The 19,854-nt window shown below is 39.1% G+C and overlaps 1 protein-coding gene across 1 annotated transcript in view; it reads left to right on the forward strand.

Annotated features, from left to right (window-relative positions):
* The window catches only part of LOC124169028 (chaoptin-like), a 398,137-nt gene that overhangs the window by 64,261 nt on the left and 314,022 nt on the right, over positions 1–19,854 (forward strand). Inside the window, exon 2 of the mRNA XM_046547495.1 lies at positions 18,980–19,049. The gene's annotated coding sequence lies outside the window, so the exon portion shown is untranslated. The remainder of the gene's footprint in view (positions 1–18,979; positions 19,050–19,854) is intronic.

The following is a 19,854-nucleotide window of genomic DNA, read 5'->3' on the forward strand; positions in this document are numbered from 1 at the left end:
GGGTGCCCAGACCGACACAGGGCCCTCTCATACATACACCAGCCGGGAAAAAACCCTCCGCTCCCGTACGAAAATAATAAAAAATAAAATCCTCTCCACCTTTGCCGCGAATGATGGGGACGATAAAAAGAGCAAAAAGTCTGCTTTATCTTACGCCACCGGGCGCGCAACCGTGCTCGGCCATCCAGCTCCCTCCCGCTCATAGCAGTAGGTACTATTACTGCCGCCTACCTGTCTCAGAAAACGGCTGAATTTCCATGGCCAAGCGCCCGGCGGTCACCTGCACCCGCTAAACGACCGGCCCACTCTTCCCACCCGGCGGGGAGCCAACTCCTTCCCCCACCCCCCTCCCTCCGCGAGCAGCCGTGGTGTCCACTCCCACTAGCTATTAACCCCCTCATCCCCTCCCCCATAATCCACCCTCCTAGTCTGGCGATATCGCCCGCATTTGGGATTTAAGCGGCGGCCATCATCATCCCCAATTCCTTCTTTTCTTCCTAACCCTTCCCCACCACTCGAGCCCACCCTGCAAACGCGCCTCGCGGATCTAGCCGTGACTGGAATCTCCCGGTCACCTCGACCCCTCGCCCTTGCGCCGGTGACTCAGCCAAAAGCAAGAGATATATCTACAGATATGCTGGTAACTGAAATAAATACGCAGTTTTCAATCAAAGTTTTTTGCACTTCTAAATCCTTGGAACTCAGTTTTAAGTCTTTGGTGTCCATTTCGTGCCCGAGAGACCATCGGTAAGGACGCCGACGGCACACGCCTCGAAAAAAAGAGGCCGGGACGTCTCCTCGATCGAATTTTTGCTGCTGGTGCTCATGTCTGGACTTCCCACTCCCTGCGATTCCTGTTCTCTCTTATTTTCCTCATCTCATCAAGACTGATCACATTGCTAGGCTATTCCGGAGGAACAGTCATCCCAGGACGTGAGTGTGGTTTAAAAAACTTAGATTTTAGATGATGCCACTGAGGATCATGCCGAAGAATTAAGCAAGACCAATATGGCTCCAGTGGCGGATACGAATGGGGAGCGCAGGGGGCGCCCCCCCCCCTTGCGTGTCCTCCTTTGAGGTGTATAATCATTTTAAATAAAACTTTCTTAAACTTTGTTTATTTATATATTATATTATATATAACTTGATTTTTTTCATCACGATAAAAGTAAAGGTAGCTCAAGATATCTTTTGCGCCCCCCTTGAGTTTTTTCTGTATTCGCTACTGTATGGCTCTCCTCTCACTAATTTCTGACGGTGCCTCGAGCTTATCAAGTAATCGGTATTGCTATCGCTTTTTTATATAATGTATATACCTATGGTTGCTCATTTTAAATTTTTTTCCGTTGAAATCTGTATTATCACCCTCTCACCCATTTGAGAGTTGACTGCTTGCTGATTGTGAATGAGCTCAATGTCTATTGTGTCGAAGTAGGCTTCTTGGAAAATCCTCTCTTCAATCCTCGCGGATGGATGGAGAGAGCATTTTGGGAATAATTATTTGCCATCCTTCTGTTTTGAGGCATGTGGGAGGGAATTATTGGTAGCGGTGCGGCTAATTGTAAGTAAACCAGCGAACTTTTTGCTTAAGCGAGGAAACGGGGGAAAAAATTAACGGTATTTGACAATATTAACCTTCTCAATCGTCCTCTTTACTTCTTTTTTACGTATAGTTCGACAGTGTATGCATTAATACCGGCTCTCCTCTCGTGAGGGCGTACTTGTGTCACTTTTTCTTCTCCCAATCGCCGCCGAGCCTCATCTCACCTCAGGTTTCTTCATTCCACTATCAATGGACCTTTTGGTTGCTATGATATCCTTCACTTCTCTTTCCTCCACATTCCAGCTCTCACAAGCTCTGATTTGTGTTTTCTTCCGATGGCCGTTGCCATTGGGTGCATTCAGGAGTTCCAAGGTGAGATAAGTGTGTGTCATAGTGTCTAAATTTGGCTTTTCTCGGAATATCATTCCATATTAATTTTATGCTCCGTGTCGAGTAAATCATGCTTGCTAGGAGTTCACATGCACTGCAATGGTTTGTGTTGGTGTTTATTGCGTTGCAATAAATGGCATGGTATGGTCTTCGGAATGGTGCATTTTGCCTTGAATGCATTATCAGTAGATTTACGAATTTCGTTGCTCCGATGAAAATTTAATCACTTTTCCGTGTTTTAGTCATTTCATCGTTTTGATAATATCTCTTCTGCCCTTCATCTTGAAGGCTTAGCTCACGTAATGAGTTTATCACCTCTTAGAATTACCCTTCCGTGTCTTTTACTAATGAAATGCATCCAATGTGACGCAATCTGGAGAAAAGCGACAGTTTGATGAGGTGAACTGAATCTCTTTCTTTCGGCACATAAGAGAAATTTTTTTTAAGGTCAATATTGAGTTACTGTTAGACGATTCACCCATTACGACTCGTCCGAGTATAGAGATAGGAAGGGAGAGTTTCTACTTTAAGGAACTGCTGAAGTGATGTATTTAATAAATGCCCCAAGGGGAATACATAAGGAAGGCCGTAGGCGGAAACTTAATTTAAGCTGCCAGTTCGCTCGCGATTTCATCATTTTTCAAAAGTGCCCGCGGCGCCGTAATTAGCGCTTAGCGATTCATTTATTCCCAATTTTTTTGAAATAACAATGTAATCGCAAGAAATAGAATTTACACGCTGTAAACGCGATAGATTATATCATCCTGAATGTAAATTTCAATCCTGATTACAGTATATTTCTCCATAAAACTCTCTGCCGTCATCGTCGTAATTGAGAACTTTTTTAAACTCATTAAAGTGAGATATGAGTGATAGCCGATTATGGAAACCTCAACTGTTGTAATATTCGAGGAATCTTGTCTATAAATGATTTTTTTTTTTTTTTTAATTTTCTCATATTTTCCCTTGCCCTCACATTAATCCCAACCCTACCACTACTCCTATTACAGCTCATGAACACTATTTTCCGTCTCTTTTCAATGTGTCCCGGATCATCTCTCTCTCTCTGCTCCTACGAATGCATGCCACTCCAAGTCCCCCTCCCAATTCCCTCGCTTGACGCCGCCATTCACAACGAATGTCTCCGTATGCCTTACTCATTCCCCGGCTAGCTTTGCGTTACACTCTTCAAGCCCGAGGAGCACTTAAAATAACTTCCCACCCATTTTTACGGTTTGCAACTACCCTCTCCCTTTTTATTCGAGAAGAAAAGGCCCGTTTTTGCCATCGCTATTGCACCGTTCACTATTTTTGGGCTCTGTCTGGAAAACGGTCGCGTTCGGAGATGGTGCGATAAAAAAGCCCATTTGAATAATTTTGCTTTTCTACGCGAAACGGCAGTCGGCGCAATCCCTCTTAAGCTCGTGTTCTGGAATTCCGAACATTTTGGCGTGTACTCTAACCATTCTGCCGATAACACGTACGTGAAAAAGTATTAGAGTGGTATTGCATTGCTGGTTTTCACATATTACAACCAATACAAAGCAGCAACCTGGGATACGAATTATATTTCATACCGATTGCTTTTGTGGTGTATAAATAATGTATTCTTATAATTTTTGCACAAAATTGTTGCTCAAGTTAAAGGTACATTGAAAATAATCATCGCTTGATATCTCTTAGCACTATATCTCATAATGTAACTTCCCCCATGGCAACTGCCGAGTGTCTGTTAATTATATTTCATTGGTAACTAAAGCCATACTTTGGTTGAAACAATCTTATAAGCACCTTTGATTTCCAATTAATTTTCCTATTGCTGTTTTTATTAGTATTTATTAAATTACATGAATTCGTCAAATTTTTCTCAGGTTAACCGAAAGCAGCTGCATTTTAACTAGCCAGCTACCTCTTTCATGTCTACTTCCCAATTTGGCTTGTTTATTTTAACGTGGCCTGCCGTAGAGAAAATAATAATTTTAGCTTCGGTGATTTTACTTCAAAGAGTCGTGCAGCAGTTTAACATTTCTTAGAATTTATGGAACAATTTTTTAAAATCATAGCTTTAATTTTAATTTATGTAACACTAAGATCTAGCGTAGCTTCATTGCTTTACCTATGTAAATATAACGTCGAATTATATGTTTCAGGGTGCAAACCATGAATGAAATAGAAGTTTTCCTTATTATGCTGTCGATGTACGCAGTAATATGGCTTGCAACATTGAAACGCGTCTTGATGGTTTCTCATCAATCTAAAGGTATGCTCTGCGTAAAATCTGCTTGAAAATTACTCAAAACTACTTAAGTCACATCTTAATTTTACGAATTTTGGATCTTCCACTCTTTATTTTGGGAGTAGAATTCCCATCCTTACCATGAAAAAATAACCATAATTATCTGTAAAGCCCCCACGGATGCGAGTCTGTTTGGGAGAGATTATAAGTCTTTCTCGGTTGCCATCGCTAAGGCATTGAGCGGGGCGTTTGGGAAATCATCAGTACGACGAGGAGGGTAAATACGCCTGTGTACATTTTGAGTGGAGCGATTGGAATTTAATGATGGTGCATCTTTGCTTTTCATCAAACTGTGCTCGCTAATGGTACGACCCGAGACCTTTCCCTTTCACCCGGCATACTTAATTACCACCTAATATGTAATTTAATTCCGTCTGACGGTTACTATCCACCGCCTCTGCTTGTTTTCAAAGCGCCCTGAATCCCCCCAAAGAATGTCGAAATTCTTTCTTCTCGTTTTACGCGTGGGAGCTCAATCTTCTCCATGATATAATACGCGGGGGTGCTTCTTCTCTGCCTTCCCTAGCAACCGTCTCCCACTTTCCATGGGAAAATAATAAAATCAACTCCCCGAATAAAATTAACTTCCCGACGAGCTGCATTCGTCTGCTCACTTTTCATCTTCCCTTATAGGTAGAATCATCCCATCCACCTCTCGATTTCTTCTCATCATGAGGCACACTGACTCATTGTAATATCATCCCATCGTGAGCATGCATTCACTACACGCAGGGATAATTTTAGCAGTTGCGATTCAACTAAAAAATTTAAATACAAGATGCTATTTTAGTACCATCATCTTGAAAAATTTATCATCCAAAAATTGCGACAAAATCGAAAGTTTTTTTGCAAGCTAAGAAGATGCTATTCTAGTGAATAACATTGGAAGAAAGCAAATGCCTTCAAGCATTTCTAAGTATTTTCAAGCCAAAGTATTTCTAGCTATATAAAATAGAGAAAATTGTTTTCTTGCTGCTACAGAATAACATTTTTCTTCGTATAATATGTATGCTATGTAAGGTTACAATACAAAGAATGAGGGTTTGAGTGATAAGCGCGACATTAAAATTATTACGGAGGCTAGTAATAAGCATTGATAAGCATGGCATTTTTCTTTCATGCTAGAATTAAATAAACCATGAAAAGACGCTGATACCTGAACAATTGTCCCATTTGCCTTCATTTCCACAGCTCATGAAATATGGTTTTATTTTTGCCATTTTTATTTTTCACCGCCTTATGATAAAAATATGTCGCTGTATGGTTTTTTAGGGTGTCAGTTATTTCAAGCAATGAAACTGAACAGTTGAAAAACATGTATGCATGCACTAACTTGTCAATAAAAATTTTTCTTTTCATTTCACGTGGTATTTGTGAGCACTTTAACTCTTTTAAAGCAAGCGGTTTGGCATTTTGAAATATTATCTGGCTCCCTCAGCTTCTATTCAAATCCCAATTTCAACTTATTTTGTTTTCTTACAGTACTTACATAATTTGTTACATTAGTTCTCAGAATAAAATCTTGTCTTTTCCATTCGAAAATTGTTACATACAATTTTACCTATTTTCCTGCGTTAACTTCTTTAATAAGTATATATACAGCTTAAGACTAATTGATCTCAGCTTGTATCTGATACTCTTTCCCGTTGTGGAAATTGTGACAATATATATTTCTTCATTATCTACGAATCAATTTTCGCAACCTCTTTCCCCATTCTTCCCCTGCCATCCCGATTTTCTGACACGCTAAGGAAAATATGGAAATTCACGAGGCAATTATCATCAGGTGTCTACAGTTTCCTCGAAGCTCCAAAAGATTTTATTGGGATAAATTTAATTGTTTTTTATTTCCGCATTAATTGATTTTTTAAATGTTTAAAACATCTGAGTTCGGTAAGGAAATGTAAAAATCTTTATAATTCCGCACATATTTAAAGCTGCATGACCTAGGTTTCGACGTGGCACCACAGCCTCTGGTATATAACGGTGGCACCATGATTTACTAAGTCGAAACCAAAATCGTACAGTGTTAAATTTGCTTGGAATTACTAAGTTTTTTACATTTCACTATATGATGTCGATTCCATGAAGTCACTCCCGAGAGAACGAACTATATGTATGAGTTCTATCTGAGCCATTTGATTCCATGCGCATTTCAATTGAATAGCATTACTTTCAGTATCTACTCCGGCTAAAGAATTTATTTTTACATTAGTAGAATTTAGGATTGTAATTGGGATTCTTATGCACCGAGAATTTTTTTCCCCTGGGGGAAGGCGACCCCTTTGCAACGCTATTGGTTTCCTTCACACCTCATTCTTCCCGTCTGCGATTCTTTCTGCTTCCCTTTCCACTTCTCTCTCCAGTTCCGCCCTCCCCCCCTCTCCCTTGATGACACAGGCAATTTTCCGGCATGCGATCCGTCGTCAAACAACCATTCATCATCTGTTTTATTTTGCTAATTAAAGGTTTTTAAACGTTAGTCGTGTTAATTATAATTGCTCATGGCTCCGTAGCTTTCTGTAGGACTGCCGGTAAGGTTTTCCTGTCGTACCCTTGACGGAGATAATATTTTTTGAACATTTGTCTGTTTTTTTTTATCTCAACGCTCGGATCCTTCTTTAACTTCCTCACCTCTATAATTTCACCACCACCGATGGAACGTATTTCATCTCTGTTCCTCTCCTTCTCTCTCGCTCCAAAGTGTATTGAATCGTACAGCATGGAAAATTATGTTGAAAACGTTGCATAAAAAGCTCGAAAGCTATGAGCATCGCCATTAAAGTATTAAAATAAATGTTAATTAAGCATCAAGCATTACATTTCTAAATTTGAATGAGCAAGGTTATTGCTAGCAAACAAAACACACAAATCAGAAGCTTCGCGTACTTATGGCAAAGCCCAGACTACACAAACCAGGAGCAATATACCTCTATCATTAAAATGACATTCATGGTGTGTAATTTAGTGATTCACTTGCCTTTGGGCACTGATTTACTTTTCCATTTGCTGTTTCAGTTCAAGTGTTTACTCTCATTCGAGTTTTTGAATTTGATTCCAGTACGAGATTCTGGATTTTGGAATAACGGAGTGAATGCTATTAAATGTCAGATGTTTATTCTTTTCCTTATCAATCAATTTGGAAAAAGTTATAATAAGGATTGTCGATATAATTTGATTATTATTTCTGTCTACTGTGATGGCTTTCCAAAATGTTTGATAGAAAGAGAGATCGCAATTTTCTTGGGCCCATTTTTTTCCCTTCAAGGGAACACCCTGAGTTGGATCCTTCTCATCTTCACCAGGTAATTAAGATGTTCATTGATAGTTTTTTGAAGGCAGTGTTCAGCACTTGCAGACTAATGAGCTAATAGCCCCACGTTCATTTCAGTACCGTTGTCAAATTCTTTGAATCAAACCCAATCTCGCTCGCTATTCCAAATGGCACGCTTATGTACACGGACCAAATGGAAGTCAAAGTTATCAAATTTATTTGTCAATTGACTGCAACTTGCAAGAAGTGAAGGACACATTCGTTTACCCCGTCAATGTCATTGGAATTTCTTCACCCAACCTATTACTGAATTGTTTGAACGTCTTGCTTCCAAGACGATAATTCCTCCTCTCCATACTATATGGTAACGGTCCCAAAGAAATATACTCAGTCCAGTACTGTAGATAAATTGTTATTTTTTCCACAACAATTTGGTAAAAATGAGTATTAATATACTGTCATGCTTATTGTAAAAGATATAGCTCAACCACTTTTTTATCGCCTCGTTTAAAGAAGTGTTGCAAGGTTTTTCAACCGTGAAATTATCAAGTTCATGAAGCATAGCTTGGCATACTGCTAGCGCCTTAAAAAATTCCTATCCTTTGCGTTCAGTCCACTCTTCAATACATTTTTAAATGCAAAAACTAGAATATTTTAAACCGAAAGAAAAAATGGGAGTGTAACGGTTTAAAATAATTAAATGAGATTAATGAATTACATTCCTAATCCGAGTTCTTCCTACTTTATTTTATATATTTCTTATTTTTTTCTAACTTCCCCGTAAACATCATAAAAAGGCCTTTACAACGGAGGATTAACGAAGGACCACACAAACATCTATGCTCTGAACAGGGATCACCCACCCAGGCGGGATTCGAACCCACGGCGAATTCGACGGTTTGGCAGGCGTGGACTTTACCGCACTAAACCACATGAATTAATTCACAGTCTGGGATGAATGGATATGCAATTTAGTTATAAATTTTTATACAAAATAGACATAGGTTTAAGTTGGTGGAATATTCCATTCATGATAATAGTTTTTGCTCTCTTTTATCACCATCAAAAATTTGTGTAATCAACCGGCTGTATCCACTTGTGAATAAAGAAGAAGTGATTTCACCTTATAAAGTTTTAAATATTTTTTTTTAACTAAGAGAAGAAGGTATGAACTACAGCATTAGAGTGAAAGTCAGAATAAAATAGCGAAAACGCATGGAGTTTACCGCTAAAAAAATTAAATTGCTTCACGATGATTCGCCAGGACAAATATAGGGATAAATTGAAGAGGATAAGGAAGGGCTCAGCTAGTCACATATTTGGAATAGAAACACGCGTGATATATAAAATAGTAATATTCACTCTAATGCATAAAAACATTATATTTGGGCACCATCAAAATTCTCAAGATTATTAATATTATTGATATGTTTTCACTTGGTTGCATATGCGTCGTTTGAAATAAGTTCCACGTACAAGGAAGTGGAAAAAGCTGCTGGAGCTTGGTTTCTTCCAAGGAAATTGAATATTATAAAGTAATATGACAAGTATTTTTCATTTACGCATGCTTGGAATTTTCTTGGATACAAACTTAGTTGCTTCGTTTCGTGCATCTCGAGTGTTAATAACCTCTTCACTGCCTTGCGGAGATGAAAAATAAAACAAGAGAAGGGAATATCTTCCGAAATTAGTTTCTCGGGCGAAACGTGGAGAGGGAGAGAGAGACAGGGGATAAAAGAAAAAGTGCTGTCGAGAGCGCAATTTTCTAGGCGCTCTTTTTTTTAAACATTTATTCTTCAGCATAAGGTTATCCTGCATATTTGATTCATCTTTTTTTCCCTGCTTTCGAGGAGGATGTGTTTTAGTTGATGGTTTCGATGAAATCCCCTATTATTCCACCAAAAGCTCAGATGTGTAATATTACGACTCATTACGCAGCGAAAGGGAAGGCCAGGATACAAGAGGGGGGAGGGAATGCTATGGCGCTTGGGGGTTGGGACGTTGGGTGGCGAGGTAATGGCTGCGGGCTACGGGGGCGCTGCTCGTGATGGGTGGGAGGGGAGGGTTACAGCAGGAAGGTGTAAGGGGAGAGAGGGGGGGAGGGTTATTATCCCCTCAAACTCTGTACTCTCGTGTTCAATTCATCCCGGCTGCCATTTTCCGTTTTACCACCCCCTTTCTTCCGTTCTCTGCTTTCTCTCCTTTCCTTTTTTTAACTTTTCTCCCTTGTTTTTCTTCTCTCCATTTCTCTCCTCCTGTTTCACTAATTTCCTTTGTGAGCATCTCTTCTTTCACTCCTCCATTTCTCTTTGCTCTCGCTTTTAAATTCGCGTTTTCATCCAACTCTTCCTTCCAGCTGATGCTCACTCATTATCCCCACCACTCTTTAAATTCTTGCTCAGTCTCCCTCCTATTCTTCCTATACCCAATGACCTCCCGCCAATTCTCACTAAACCTTCCTTACATCGCATCCGTTGTCCAATTGCCATTTTTCCTGCTATGAATATCTCAAGGCTTAACTTATTCACTAGATGATCTCTCCATCCTTCGTGTTCTCGCCGCGTTGTTTTTCTTAGGGTGGCAACAGTTTCGCCTGGATTCCACCGGGCGTTTTCAGGTCGAAGTTATCGAAGTACGCGATGAGAAACCGAAAGATGGATAGGTCAACTATCCGTCTTTCGGGTTCATACATCCATCTTATGTCACGGAAAACTCCGACTTAACTTATTTACATTCACTTAGTGAGAACGGCGTGATGATTTAAGGAGGCCACCGACGACTGAGAAAGTTGCGCCATTGCGAAACAGTGGAAAATGTTGTGAGATAGAAACTTGGCTCCGGTGTTTGTGTAGTCTCACGAAAAGATGCGTGAAAGATCATGGCCTAACATTTTATCTGAGGGATGGTTGAATTTACTAATGAGGGATACCTTCGTTGGCATCAGAGTGAGGATTGAGGAAATTTAGAACAAATCACCACCTGCGTCAAAATTTGAACCAGGCCATTTCAGGCACGACGTAAAAAAATAATCAAGTCAATTTTCACACTCGCTTAGTGGTTAAGGTTGATCTGATGGATGGTGTGCTCTCTCACCCTTTACCTAATAAAGTATTAGAGAAGGTAATGTACCGAATTAAGTGAGGATGGCTGATCTATTTGCTTGCTCATCCGTGTATTCCGTGTAGCGTATGGCATCCTCAATTGAAACCACCTTCGAAACTCTGCTGTTGGAGATCCCAAATGTATTATTCACGTATTAACCTGAGTTCCGTTAGTCAGAACTTAGTATTTTATCCAATTTCCCAGAGATTTCGTTATCATCTTCAAAGTATAAAATGAAATAAGTATTTCGGTCATATCCATTTGTAGAGAATTGGAATCGCCATAGCATCTATAGATAAATGTGAGGTTTTGGTGATAATAGCTTTGCCAGTCGTTGCAACGTTGACATTTTTTTTTAATTAACGCAGTAAGCCCGCCAATCTGCGAATCCGGGAAAACCTGGAATACTCACGGAATTATGGTTTTCTAGAAAACTCAGTTCGGGTGAGTGTTTTGGAAAAATTGGTTTTCGACTCATTAAGTGAAGATCCTCTTACAATATCTTTCTATTTCAAGATTTATCTGTTAGAAACGTTTTTTACTTAGTATTCTTCGCTTACACAGATACACGCGGCTCATATTTGGAAACTGTCTATTGAAACAATTGCAAATTTTAATGTAATCCAGTTCAAGGTGTCTGCAGTTTCTATACCCGGTATTTCATGCTGTTAAATTCTTCGGCAAATCGAGAACATTTATAGTAAATCCTTACGGAGGATGAATCAAAGAAAGCATAATGATTAAACATGAGTATATTATGATAATATCGGTTATATATGAGAATATTATGATAAATGGATATAGACGCTTTATTGAGCCTCGTCTAATTGGGGAAACTCTTGTGTGTAGATGAGTTTCTATCACCTCAAGGTGTTACCGACAGTATAGTTAAGACTTGACCACTATTCCTGAAGTCAGCTATTTTTACCTTTTCAGGAATACTTTGCCAAATACCCTTATGTTCAGGTTTGTATAGTGCACCTGAAAAATAGCAGTTCCTATGGAAATCTAGAAATCACAGAGAATTTTTAATTGCTACACGGTGTACACTCTGTTAACTGGTGAACAACATGGCAAAATTTCACAAAATGCGTCCGATGAGAATCATCATAAGAACATGTCGTCATGCTAAATCCGAGTCTCTCGCAGGTATGAGGGTATAATAGATATAAAGCGCAGGTTGCTGTTACCGCCGATATTTTGAAACGGTGAGTGGGTAAAAGGGAAGAAAAGAAGCCGTTGCTGTGCTGATTGTAAATTTGGGAATTGTCGGTGAGGGACCTATTAAAAAGTCCCCATGAGGACGAGAGAGGAGAATGAGTATGACAGAAGAAGAGTGCGATAGTGGGCAGAGAGTGGGAGAGAGACGATAGGCTATCTGGCTTCCGAGTCGGAGCCTCATGAGCACGCATGTCATATATGTTCTCGGGCGTAAAATACCTTTTTCCCGGAAGAAAAAAAAATGCGACCCAGGTTTGGAGGAAAAGTGTCAAGGCAGCCGTAAAAAAAATGCCGCTCGATGGTAAAAGGGAAAATATTGCAGGTTGGAGAGAAATTTTAGTCTTTTGTCCGAGAGTTGAAGGAAAAAAATAATCGTTACACATTTTTGCGCACACCTTCCCTTGAATGTAATGCATGTTATTATAAAGGTAAGTTACGTGTCTATGAGTTAATGCGAAAGCTTTCTTGTTTTTACTTCTCCAAAATTCCACGCATATTTAGGTTTTCAGTCCTCTCTCCCCTTAAAAGGGCTTACGTGTGTGCCGAAAAAATTACAGTATATGTATGGGAAGAGATGTTGTTTTTGTCCTTTTCAGTATGTTTGTACAGCTAAAGGCCGGAAGCGGCTAAAATTGTCTGAGGGGTTTGGGTGTGAGAGGAGGAGGAGGAGGGAGAGGGTAAGGGATAGCGAGGAGGAGAGACAAATTAGAAGCGGTAACCGCGGATTGGTACGGGAGGCTGGCACGGCCCTCTGGGGATCGGTCGGCAAGAAAAATAACCGGGCACGCGGAAGAGGGGGGATGGGATCTTGGTGGTGCAAGAGAGGGAGAGTGCAAACGTTGGAGGAATTAAAATTTCGCCGGTCCAATTCGCAGCCGCGCGATGCGTGCGGTTTTTTCTCGCTTTGGAGAGGTGGATGCGAGCGATATTGTTTACGTTGGCATGGCAACGGCGAGAACTGGAGGGCATGAGGCGTTACTTGGAAGAAGGAAGTCTAGGATCGGCAAGAGGTTGGTGGAGGGGTATGCTAATGACGAAGAAAGCGAAATCTTAATATCAATGAGGTAGTGACTATCTGTGACTCAGTGATTAAGAAGTACACAATTCCAATATTTGCAGTTTCTTTTTTACATACTGATTCAACATTGAACATGACTTAGGAAGTGTTATTGAACTAAATAATATTTTAATCCTTGATATATTTATTTCCCAAATATATTAAAGTCAACTTTCTTAGGAGAGATGTCGTGGAATAACATAACTAATGATAAACGAAGATATCGTGTTGCCCAAAATTTATTAGCAGAGTAGTACACGTGTTTCCATTGTTATTATAGTAACAGGATGATTGTATAACAATTTAAACACATGCAGTACTCTCTTAATAAATTGTGGGCAATACTATATCTTCGTTTATCATTCCTAAATATATTGCCTGAAATATATTTTTGATCCTTGGAAGAATGTTTGCATCTACCCTTTCCTGAATTTACATGGATAGGTAATGGCTACTTTTACTTTAGAAATCAATTATTTTTATTCAGGTGCAGCCTAGGAAAGGGAATGTAGAATGATTTATGGGTTATAAGAAGAATTATAAAGTCTAAGTACCTTGAGGTATACAGTGAATTTCAAATCCTACCAATGAATCAATGGATAGATAAATAAGCAATGGAGTTTTTGAGCCTTACTGAGCATTATGGCCAAATGGACCTTCAAGCGGATGAAAAACAGATAAACGAAGAAAAAATAGATCTTAGAGCTCCACCATCGAGCGTTGAGAAAAAAAATTGAATTTGGTGCTCGGGTATTATATTTTCTGTGCCCCAACCATTTTAGCCGCAAGTCGTTTTTTCCGACCAGAATTCAAATTTTTTTCTCCATTCGAAATAAAAACAGCCTAATTAGGGACTATATTTCTCCAATGAACGACGTTCGCGAGTAGAGAGAGTTTTTCAGTCGAAAATGGAAAAGTACCGTAATCTCACGACAATACCCTTTTTTAATTTAAGAAAATTTTATTTCTTACCACTAGAGACCTGATTCTCCTGTTGTAGTTCTGGAAAATAAGCTTAGCTTGTAAATTGAGGCTATTTGGTTGGAAAAGTGATGTTCTTTTCTTGCTCTTAATTGTATCATTTTAATTACGCAGATAACTTTAAAAATTTTACCGTGGAACAAGGTTTCGCCAACATCGGTTGCACCATCATTTATGAAAAGCAATTTAGATACTCTAATTTTTGCTTTTAATTTTATTAATTGTATGCACCAATGGATTGGAATTTTAGGACATTCTTTCGTAGCCAAATTACAGTTACAATTACAAATTATCTGTGTTCCCTCGGCCGATGCTGAGGAATCGTAATTGAATATAATTTAATTTTGGAAGGAAAGCAGGTGTGTTGAACAGAATTAGGAGCTTCTTTCTCATTCAGGACCAATTTTTGTGACTGGGTTCTTTGAATATATGGATGTGTCCCAACGGAAAAATGCATATATCATGTTAGAATTCCATGAATTATGAACCAATAACTTAACGCTCCAATATTCCTTTTTTCGGCGTGAATTAAGCCATAATTACATTGAATGCCATAAATAACTTTTTTCGAAGTTTTTGAATTTTCAAATATAGAAATGATTTGATTTTGCTAGGTAATGCGATCGAAGCACTTCAGGCTTCTTCGTCAGCTGAAGAATGAATGGTGAGGAAAGGAGAGGGTTGGAAAAGGGAAAAGAGGGGTAAAATATATATAGTTATATATAGTTAGTAAATTGTACACCAAATTTGGTGATAAATATTTAATTGTACTTTTGTTTATATAAAACCATGAAAATAAATTATCATTATGTTATTTTAAGTTTTTAGTGATAAAAACTATCAAAATTCTGGAAATAATGCTGGAAAAAATGTGAAAAACGTGGAAGTTAGTAGCAGGCCATTATTATTAGGATGTGGTAACCCCAGCTCAGGATATTATGTGGGTGTATCTATACCCTATTACCCTTTTGAAATATATTGAAATTATACAATTTGAAAATGTGCATTTTGTTCCTTCAGAATCAAAATTATTATTATTGTATGAGCATGGATAATAATGCCAGTGGCCGTGAATGCGGCTCCGGATCTTGGATTGGAATGGGCAAGATTCAACTCCACATCACACGCATGGCATTTGTGCTGATTTAGTAGCCTAGGATACCTCAGAAGCGGGTCGGAGAACGGGATGGTGCGGAGATGGTGCTAAGATGGAAGGGGATTGCGCCACCTGCCGGCGCGGCGCGTGGGTGGCGAAAGTGAAAGTGACGGTGGGTTTAGTGGCCCTTTCGAGAAGGGAAAGAGAGGGAAGTACAGTGTTGGGAGCATCTGCTCGTCTCCTGTTGCCTTGGGGGCGCAGCGGACGGTGGCTGGCTCCCAAGGAGTTCACACGGCGAAGAGGAGGCCCGCCGGGTGCGAACGTAAGAGAGTCTCAAGTGGTCTTTGGATGGGTGGGCGCTGGAACGTTATGGGAGTCGGTTGAAAGCAGGCTAGGAGTAGCTAGAAATGGCATCACTTTGGAGCTAAGTGTGTTTTCAGGCATCATCGAAAAAAAAGGACAGCAGTGCTGATTGGCTTCCTTCATGGGAAAATAATATATGCTAACAAGCATGGCAATGAAACTTATGGTGCCTATAAGATTTTCCTGTTTAGTCCTTGACATTTTCGGGGTTATTCTTTTTCTATCGTCCTAAACCCTCAAGATCTATAGGTCCGCAAGGCTCATAAAAAATTCTAACTTTGTAAGAACTATCTTTTTCAAAGTGAGTGAGGCTAATTTTAACCGTGGTGAAGTCATCTCAAAATGCATTATGCATGAACTGCATGCATAGCATCTAATCATAGTTTCCCACTACGTAGCATTAAATGAAGTCGTTTATACGTTTAGCTACCACAGGCGAAGGAAAGATGGACTGTGAAACCAATTAATACTAATGCGTTATACAGATGGTCATCAGTTTTAGGATGTCTTCAAAGTTTTTGACTAATTCATTCTTGGGGAAAGTGTTTTTGTAGTAGATACTTGCTACGTCATACTAATACTATTGGTGAACTGGTGAGCTTTTTATGCACCTTATAAGTATGCGGTGATCCCCACTGATTCCTCTTTTTGAATGGTATTTAAAAGAAGACAAACTTTTATGCTGTGTCTAAATGGAAGATTCATAAGATTAAGAAATATCTAGATAAAATGTATGCTTTAGGTACTCTTAAACCATTGTTGCTTTTTTATTCACTTTTAGACTACGAACCCTGGCAGATAAAAATGCATAGGTACTCCTGGGGAAGTCATGACAGTGGCCTTCTTGATCCCAGAATTTTACATTACGCCAACATGATTCAACGACTGCGATCACTAAATTTTGTTTTCACCCATAATTTCCTCGACTAGATGTACAAGTGACAAGGGTAGAGAGAAAGGACATAGACGCAGCCGTAGGAATGAACAATGGGAATATTAAAATGAGCGAAGTTGGATGGTGATTAAAATATTCCCTCGAAAAACTCCAACTCCCACGATTTCATTTCTGAAATGAATTGGGAAGAAATAAAAAAAACGGTTAAAAATTCGGTTGAAGGAATCTCGGAGGAGGAGGAGGAAAGGGTTGGAAGGAAGGGAAAGGGGTGAGGTGGGCAGAAATCGGATACGGATAAATGAAAAGAGTTTTGAATGACAAGGAGAGGGGAGGAGAGAAACGGCATGAAAGGAAGTAGGCGGGTGGGAAGGGGCTGAAATATATATATAAAGCAGAGGTTGAAGCGGCCGTAGCGGAGTAGACAAAGGATGTTTCAGCAAGTGGAAGGAAAAGGAGAGGCGGAGATAAAAATGGATGGAGCGAAACAGATAGAGGGAGTGAATTGTTGCGTGGGTGGCATATAGTTGAGGGGCTACTTTTAAAAGGTTTTAGCCGAGGAAGTGGGAATGGGAGAGGAAGGAATAGCAGTGGAAAGGAAGATGAAGGGAGAGAGTGAGGGGTGAATTTCAGAACGCCCTCCCTCTCCTCCGCTTGGGAACATCCTCACTTCAACTTCCATCTCCTTTTCTCCGTCTGCTCACCAGTCTTTTTCTCCACCCCCGCCCCTCCTTTTCTTTTAACGGGGTTGTTTCCCCCGACTGTAATGGCTCCTAGTGGGAGTGAAAAATAATGTAGGCAGGAAATAAAAGGAATAAAAAGATGAGATAGAGGCAGTAGAGCGGCTCAGTTCTCTGCAGAGGAATAAAATCTGAAGGCTGTAACCATTTTCTTGATTTACCTTTCGACTCGCTCACCTTCTTTCGCCCTGTTATTCAGTTTTTACCCCTGACTCTCACTTTCCTCGTCTTTTGCTTTCGCTCGAAAACATTGTATTATATCCAAACCTCTGTTTTACGTGACTTTCTATTCTTGGCTTTAACTTATATTAATTAATCTTTCTGGTACTAAATGAGACGAGCCTTTTCAATCCCAGTGGCTACCGTTTATAATTACGGTGATAAAAATAAAAAGGTACCCTTCATTTCGTTAGATACCTGTATTCTACCTCACTCATCATACCACCAGAGTTTCAACGCACCTTATATATCTGAAAAATATCTCTTTTTTACAGTTTGATGAGTCATAATTCTCAAATAAAAATTGCCTGTAATGTGATAGTGTGCAATTAAAATTGTAATGTATTAAGGAAGGTAGTCAAAAGGGAAAATACAATGCTTTAGCTAGAAGATTTGTATTTATCAGCATTACCAGTGGTGTAATGGTACCTCTAATATCATTTTTGCTATTAACACTTTGAAATACTATGATAATAGGAAACTGTCATATAGTCACCTAAAAAAAGGATATTTAGGGAGTGTGAAACCGGAACTTATAAATATAACAAACGAATTTTTAAGACACTTATTTTAAACAGTTACGTATAATTTCGAAATAATGCTTTTTAGAACCATTTAAATGCAGTCCTTCGCGAAATCATCTCATTAAAGTAATTGCGGTAATTTTTATCTATTAGTATCATATATTCATTAATCTGATGAGCCTAAATAAAAACTTCCCTCATATTAAGAAATACAAAGTATGGAGACTATTGCATAGCGGAGAGTGATCAACAGTATGACAGGGGTTTCAATGGGATAATTGGAATATTTTTTCATGTCACTAATCCAGTGACTAAAAGTTAATATTATGAGGAATTGACTGAGTCATTTATTTTTTTAACCTTTACATTAACATTTTGGCAGAATGTTTTTGCGGAATTTACTGAGTTTCTCCACTGTGCACCACTAAAATACTCTGATCCTCACTTTATTATTATTTTATTTTACCCATCCGTCTACCATAGATTAATAATACTATTGTCACCATCGTATTTGCTCATTGAGTAACTTACAATGACTACTATGGCATAAGATATCTCATTTTGATGCCTATTCATTTCAGTTTAAGTCATGGAGTGCGTCATGTAATGCATTAGAAATGTATAAATGGTTTCTGTAGAGCTGGGAAATATTTAGTGTAACAATAATAGAAGTAAATTTTTTCAGATTGTAAGGAAATAGACTATCGTGGTTGCTTTTATTGAGGAAAATAAGAAATAGATACCAAGTATCAATGAGAATGAATTATTTAAAATAATTATGAACATGTCCCTAGCTAAGGATAGTTAGTAGGGAAAATAAAAGAAATGATGACAGTTATGGTCAATACTCAAAATTGAAAGACACAATTGCAATTTTCCACGGTTATAAAGTTTTATTCCGACCTAGATTTCAATGTTACTACATAATCTTCAAGGTACAAAATATTTTTAGGGTCGTTACTTCCTGACCAAACGATTTCGCCAAACCGAACTATTTTGCCACACCGAACTATTTTGTGCCCTTTGATTTTTGAAGATTATGTATTAATATAAGGTCGGAATAAAAAATTGCAAGTGTTTATTTCAATCTGGGAAAATACCTCTCCATCACACTTGGTTCTTCTGACAGTGCTCAAGAGTATAACAGCATATTGTGTTCGTTAATTATTTACATTTTTAATTCCATATGAACTCAGTCTTATCAATACTTCCTTGCCTCCATAAGTCAATGCCTCCTTGATATTTTTCCTTTCTTCTTATTGCTTTAAATTTCCCTTTCAGGAAGAGAAGCTTCGTTTTCGTCGCACGATAAGCCGGCCTGGTCCGCCGTGGACGCCCTGCCCGCACTAAGGTGAGTACCCTTTATGGGTCATCATTTCTCCATTCCTCGACAGACTACTGCACTCTTCTCCTTATCCTTTATCTTTTTCTCTCTCTTTCCTCCTTCCTCTCCATCCATTGAGTTTACTTTACCACCTCTCCGTTCCGCTCTCCGAATTTGCTGACCTCATCCCTTGCCCAATCTTCCTTCTTCTCTCTTTTCGCCCTCTGCTTTTGTTCTGTGCGTTCCCCATAAGGTCCACAACGCCACGCGCACTTAAAAGAGTGGGAAGGAAGGAAACTTTTCGGCTTCTTCTGCACACTCTTTCTATCTCTGCTCTGCGGTCAGGAAGTGACGACCCCAGCACCTCATCTTAGGACGTTTTCCTACCATTCCTTATCGGTATCCAGCAATCTGGGCGCCTTTGTCGACTGAGAGCCTTTAAAGTGGAAGCGGAAAGGGATTCGTTGACGTTATAACGCCACCGCTACAGAGGGGAGGTGTTTGGGCGAAATTGCTTCCTTTAATTATTTCTGTTGTATTTTTATTTATTTTATTTCGGAGGCCATCGTTGAAGAGCAGTTTTTAAAGCGACGTGAATAGCAGTTTTTACTGGTTCGAATTTCAATATCAATTCTTGTTTAAGGAGACCAATCCCCTATCATATAGTTATGGCAATCCATTAAACTGTATTTAAACACCTGAGGCACCGAAAACTAGAGTAATCGATGTCCCTAAAAGTGAATTTTTTGTTTAAATATTTGCAGTCCGTGGTATCAAATTAGTTTGCCTGAATTGAAGAAGAATATAGCGGCTTTTATGTGATTTATATCTC

Source organism: Ischnura elegans, chromosome 1 (assembly GCF_921293095.1).
Source record: "Ischnura elegans chromosome 1, ioIscEleg1.1, whole genome shotgun sequence".
NCBI classification, from domain to species: domain Eukaryota; kingdom Metazoa; phylum Arthropoda; class Insecta; order Odonata; family Coenagrionidae; genus Ischnura; species Ischnura elegans.